We start from the raw sequence: 6,448 nt of genomic DNA, 5'->3' as shown, positions 1-6,448 counted from the left end.
TTATGGGCCATGAGCCAGCAGCCTGCTGCCTGAACTATAGATTTTGGGTTCATCAGCCCCTGCAACCACATAAGTCAGGAGAAGCTTCCACCCCAATACCTGACTCATGGATTTGGGACTTCTCAGGCTCCACAATCGCATGAGCCATTTCCTTGAAATAAATCTCTCTCTCTCTATATTTACATATAGACACTTCACTGGTTTTGCTCCTCTAAAGAACCCAGCCTAAGATAATTGGTACAGAGAGTGGTTCTAGAGGAACAAAATCATAAAATGAGCTCTCTGAATTAGTTCTCAAATCTAGCAAGTTTTAAAGGCACTGATGACTGCCTCCAGCAGTAAAGAGGGCACTGCTAATCCATGGCACGAGGTGGCAACAGAAACAGGCAAAACATCACCACCAACTGATCAAATATTTGTGAGAAACAAGGCTCTGGGTGATTGCATATTTTATACTTTTCTACAATTTTGTCAGAATGAGAAGTATAAGGAAGCTGGTTGGTTCGTCCTACCTTTGCTAGACAAAGTGGTAAAAGAGATAAGATTTTAGAATTCCAGCCACCATGCCCTGTCCTGTTTCCAGTCTCTGTAATTATATTCATGGCCCCAGTATGCAGAAATTTCCTCATCTCCAGGCCTCTTGGTTGGTTTCCTCTCCCTACAAAACAGTAAGATACATAGTGACAGTGTTCCCATGAAGAAAGACAGGATTCCTCACAAGGAGACTCAGGCCTATAAAATCAAACCAGAAACCAAACACAAGAAAGATATAGGGAGGCAGAGCCAAGATTGAGCCCTAGACAGACACTACATGTCATCCCTCTGTAGCAAAGACCCAAAAAACTATGGAAAATAGATACAAATGTTGATCCTGGAACCCTAAGATTAAAATGAAGGTATAAAGAAGTAGATCAATGGATCTACTGAATGGAAAAAGAAACTGAGAGAAAACAGAGAACAAGGAGAGATATGGAGTGGAGGTTCCCTGCCAACTAACACAACTGTCTTAGTTATCTAGTGCTGCTATAACAGAAACAGCACAAGCGGATGATTTACAAACAGAATTTTATTCTCTCACAGTTTAGGAGACTAGAAGTCCAAATTCAGGGTGCCAGCTCCAGGGGAAGGTTTTCTCTTTCTCTTGGCTCTGGGGAAGGTCCTTGTCATCAATCTTCCCCTTATCTAGGAGCTTTTCAGTGCACGGACCCCTCAGCCACCTCACCAAACCAGTGTACAGTGAAGTAGGCTTGCTCTGTCTGCTGTTGCCCTACTCATTTGGACAAAGTGGTGAGAGCTGTCATGCCTACAGACATGCTCTGCTTTCTTGGTGATAGGAGGTCCCCCGTCTCTGTTTGCTTCTCCATTTTTTATATCTCAAAAGAGATTGATTCAAGATTCAACCTGATCTTGTAGATTGAGTCCTGACTCATTAACATAACTACCTCTACTCCTGCCTCGTTAACATCACAGAGATAGAATTTACAACACAGGAAAATCACATCAGGTGACAAAATGGTGGGCAACCACACAATACTAGAAATCATGGCCTAGCAAAACTGATACACATTTTGGGCAGACACAATTCAATCCATAACAATGACACAGCCTTTGAGCACAACCAGCGAGGATGCTGGACATGAAGTATGGGAAGGAAACTTCACAGAGATTCCAACAGGAGACAGAGCACCCACCCTGTAGCTTCCCCTTCCCACCAGCCTTTGCCATGCCACTGCAGCTAGAGCATCCTTGGCTCAGGCCCACCACCAGGCCTGCACTGTTCCTCCCCTTCTGCCATTCATCCAGCTGCTGAATGGTGGGAAACAAGCCTGTAACACTTCTCATCTGACACCCCTGCCTATCTGGCGAGGGGCTGGGAACGCCCCCAAACTACTGGACCAACATCAGGAGGCAGACAGTGCATGTCCAGTCCGCCCTTAGCCACCCTGCCAGACCAGTGTACAATGAGGCAGACTTGCCCTGCCTGCTGTTGCCCTACCCACTCGGACAAGGTGGTGACTGCTATCACGCCTACAGATGGCAAGCAGCAAAGCATGCCTGGCATGCCCTGTCTGGCATATCAAAACAAAACAAAGAAGCAGGATGAAACAAATGAACATATAATCAATAAATAAAGAGCCAAGCAGTGGCGGCGGCAGCAGCAGGACCACTGCGGCGCCGGGAACAGAGACCAGGAGGGAGCGCAAGGCATTGGAAGACGTTGGCTTCGCGGACCCAGTGACAGCGCGAAAGGTTTTAACAACAAGTGTGCACCATGTGTGAATATAAGTTAGTCGTTATTGTTTCAGGAGGTGTTGGAAAGTCTGCTCTGAGTCAGATGGGAATGGATTTTGGTCTTTCTCCCTACCGTAGTTTGTTCAAGGAATTTTTGTTGAAAAATATGATCCTACGATAGAAGATTCTTACAGAAAGCAAGTTGAAGTAGATGCACAATGGTGTATGCTTGAAATCTTGGATACTGCAGGAATGGAACAATTCACAGCAATGAGGGATTTGTACATGAAAAATGGACAAGGCTTTGCATTAGTTTATTCCATCACAGCACAGCCCACTTTTAATGATTTGCAAGATCTGAGAGAACAAATTCTTCGAGTTAAAGACACTGACGATGTTCCAATGATTCTGGTTGGAAATAAGTGTGACTTACAAGATGAAAGAGTTGTAGGAAAGGAACAAGGCCAAAATCTAGCACGACAGTGGAACAACTGTGCATTCTTAGAATCTTCTGCAAAGTCAAAAATAAATGTTAATGAGATCTTTTATGACCTAGTGCTGTAAACTAACAGAAAAACTCCTGTACCTGGGAAGGCCCTCAAAAAGTCATCATGTCAGCTGCTTTAATATACTAAATGCATTGTAGCTTTGAGCCAGGTCTGAAAAACTGTTGCCCTATTCAACAGTGCCAGCATTCCAACTTTGTTAAACCTGCGTCTTAAATGGACTTTCCTGTGGTGGTACCCTTTAAGAGGCGGATGAAAGCTACTACATCAGTTTGTAGATTCTAATCACTTTCCAGTATCACAAGAGAGATTTTTACTTATATAATAGCCCTAGAGTATGCAAGTGGTAAATCCAGAGGCTACATCCACTATTAGTGCTAAGAGACATTCTTCATCCACCGATGTTGTACATGTATGAAAATGGTGTACTGTATACTTTAACACAACTCATACTTTGTATTGGAGAGTACAATAATGTAAATCCTAAAAGCACTACTATCTTAGCATAATAAAAGAAAGTCCAAAGAGCTCCTATATAGACTACTCCAGATAACTTTGCTCTTTTGATACTTGTAGCTTATTGTAATTTTTTTAAAGAAATTCAAGATCATTATCATTGTATTGTACAAAATAAATGCTTTGATCAACACAGCTATATAGTTTTTTTTTTTAATTTTTGAAAAACCTGTGGAGACTGTGATCTTGTCTTTAAGATATGATAGTCCTTTCAGTATAATGTCTTAAAGACATTGCTTTTAATATCTGTTGGGAAGGAAATGTCCTGACTTTTCAAATCTCTTATTATATGTTTCCTTTTTTGTTTACATAGGGAACAGTGTTTATAGTTGTGTGTACAGTGGGGGTCTACAACAAGAAGTGTGTATTTTCAAACAATTTTTTAATGATTTAACAATTTTTGTAAATCACTTTCAGGCTTCTGCAGCTGTAGATTCTCACTGCGAATCCCTTGCTTGCTCATGTGTAAGTGTATTTGCAGTACCAAATATACAGGTTTAGTATTTTTGCCTGTTAGTGATTGTTTCAACGTGTAACGTTTTGGTTGAGATGTTAAATGGTTGACCAGTACTGTGGATGTGAATGTGGGAAGTAATTTTAATCATGTGTAATTGGTCACGAGGCCTAAGCTGCAGTAACTATTGCTATTTTATTTAACCATGCCTTGTTGCTTTGTATGCATTAACATTTGGGTGTAAAGATTGTGTGTCTATCCAACAGGGAGCCACAGTATTTAAATACCAGGTATGCAAGGATGGTTTAACATTAGAAAAATCAATCAATGTAATCCACGACATAAATAGAACAAAAGAAAGGAATTACATGATCATCTCTGTCGATGCAGAAAAGGCATTCAATAATGTCTAACACCAGTTCCTGATAAAAACTCTCAATAAAATAGGAATAGAAGGGAAGTTCCTTCACATAATAAAGGGCATCTATACAAAACGGGATACAAAACCAACAACCAACATCATTGTGAAAGGAGAGAGGCTGAAAGCATTCCCCCTGAAAACAGGAAAAAGCCAAGGATGCCCTTTAACAGCACTCCTATTTAACATTGTGCTGGAAGTCCTAGCTAGGGCAGTAAGGCAAAAAAAGAAAGAGCAACCAAATTGAAAAGGAAGAGGTAAAACTATTCCTATTTGCAGATGATATGATCCTGTACATAGAGCACCCCAAAGATTCCACAAGAAAACTACTGGAACTAACAGAAGAAGGTTAAGGAGAGTAGCAAGATACAAGATGAATATACAAAAATCAGATTCATGTACAATAAAGGGAATTTTGAAAAGGAAATCAGGAAAACAATACCACTTATAATAGCCCCTAAAAAGATAAAATACTTAGGAATAAATTTAACCAGGGATGTAAAAGATCTAAACACAGAAATCTACAAAAATACTCTTGCAAGGAACGAAAAGAGAGCTACATAAATGGAAAAATATGCTATGCTCATGAATAGGAAGACAACATCGTGAAAACATCAATCCTACTGTTATGGATTGAATTACGTCCCCCCAAAAATGTGTGCATCAATTTGGCTGGGCCATGATTCTCAGCATTGTGTGATTTTCCTATATGTTGTAAATCCTGCCTCTATGATGTTAACGAGGGGGGAATGGGCGGTAGTTGTTTTAATGAGGCAGGACTCAATCTACAAGGTTGGATTGTGTCTTGAGGCAATCTCTTCTGAGATGTAAAAGACAGAAGTGAGCAGAAAGACAGGAGGACTTCATACCACCAAGAAAGCAGTGCCGGGAGCAGAGCACATCCTTTGGATCCAGGCGTCCCTGTGCAGAGAAGCTCCTAGTCTGGGGGAAGATTGATGAGAAGGCCAACAGAGAGAGAAAGCTTTCCCCTGGAGCTGACACCATGAATTTGGCCTTTTAACCTACTTTAAAAAAAAAAAAAAAAAAAGCCATCCACTTGTGGTATTTCTGTTATAGCAGCACTAGATAACTAAGACACTCACTCAAAGTGATCTACAGATATATTGCAATCCCGATCCAAATACCAACAGCATTTTTTAGCCAGATGGAAAAATTAATCACCAACTTTACATGGAAAGAAAAGAGACCCCAGATAAGCAAAGCATTATTGAAGAAAAAGAACAAAGTAGGAGGCTTCACACCACCTGATCTCAGAACCTACTATACAGCCACAGTACTCAAAACAGCCTGGTACAACGACAGACAATGGACCAGTGGAACAGAATCAAGAACACAGATGTAAATCCATCCACCTATGGCCAACTGATCTTTGACAAAGGACCAAACTGCATCAAATGGGGAAAAGACAGTCTTTTTAACAAATGGTGCTGGCAAAACTGGATGCCCATCTGTAAAAAAATGAAACAGGGCCCACACCTCATACCATACACAAAAACTAATTCAAAATGTACCTAAGACCTAAATATATAAACCTAAAATGATAAAGATCACGGAAGAAAAAACAGTGACAATGCTAGAGGCCCTAATACATGGCACAAATTCAATACAAACCATAACTAACAATTCACAAATGCCAAAAGATACACTAGATAACTGGGAGCACCTAAAAATGAAACAGTTATGCTCATCAAAAGACTTCACTGAAAGAGTAAAAAGACAATGTACAGGCTGGGAAAAAATTTTGGCTATGATGTATCTGACAAGGGCCTAATCTCTAATCTCTAAAATCTATAGAATACTTCAACACTTCAATAACAAAAAGAAAATAATCCAAAAAAAAAAAATGGGCAAAGGATGTGAACAGACACTTCACTAAAGAAGACATTCAGGCAGCTAATAGACACGGGAGGAAATGCTCACGACCACTAGCCATTAAAAAACTAGCCATTAGAAAAGTGCAAATCAAAACTACAGTGAGATACCATCTTACCCCGACATTACTGGCACAAGTCAAAAAAACAGAAAATAACAAGCATTTAAGAGGTTTCGGGGAGACTGGAACTCTTGTGCTGCTGGTGGGATGTAAAATGGTCAAACCACTATGGAAAATAATACAGCATCTCCTTAAAAAACTAGAAATAGAAATATTATATGATCCAGCAATCCCACTCCTAGGAATATATCAGAGAAATAAGAGCTGTCACACAAATAGATATATGCATATCCATGTTCGCTGCAGTATTATTCACAATAGCAAAAAGACTGAAACAAGTTAAGTGCCCATCAACAGACAAAAGGATA

At 40.2% G+C, this 6,448-nt stretch overlaps 1 pseudogene; it reads left to right on the top strand.

The window, feature by feature from the left end:
- The first annotated feature begins 2,257 nt into the window (after positions 1-2,257).
- Positions 2,258-3,382, top strand: LOC111751515 (ras-related protein Rap-1b-like; annotated as a pseudogene).
- The last annotated feature ends 3,066 nt before the right edge of the window (positions 3,383-6,448 follow it).

This window comes from Loxodonta africana, chromosome 3 (assembly GCF_030014295.1).
Source record: "Loxodonta africana isolate mLoxAfr1 chromosome 3, mLoxAfr1.hap2, whole genome shotgun sequence".
NCBI lineage: Eukaryota > Metazoa > Chordata > Mammalia > Proboscidea > Elephantidae > Loxodonta > Loxodonta africana.
The sequence above is the reverse complement of the archived record's forward strand: the minus strand, read 5'-3'. Positions and strand labels throughout refer to the sequence as shown.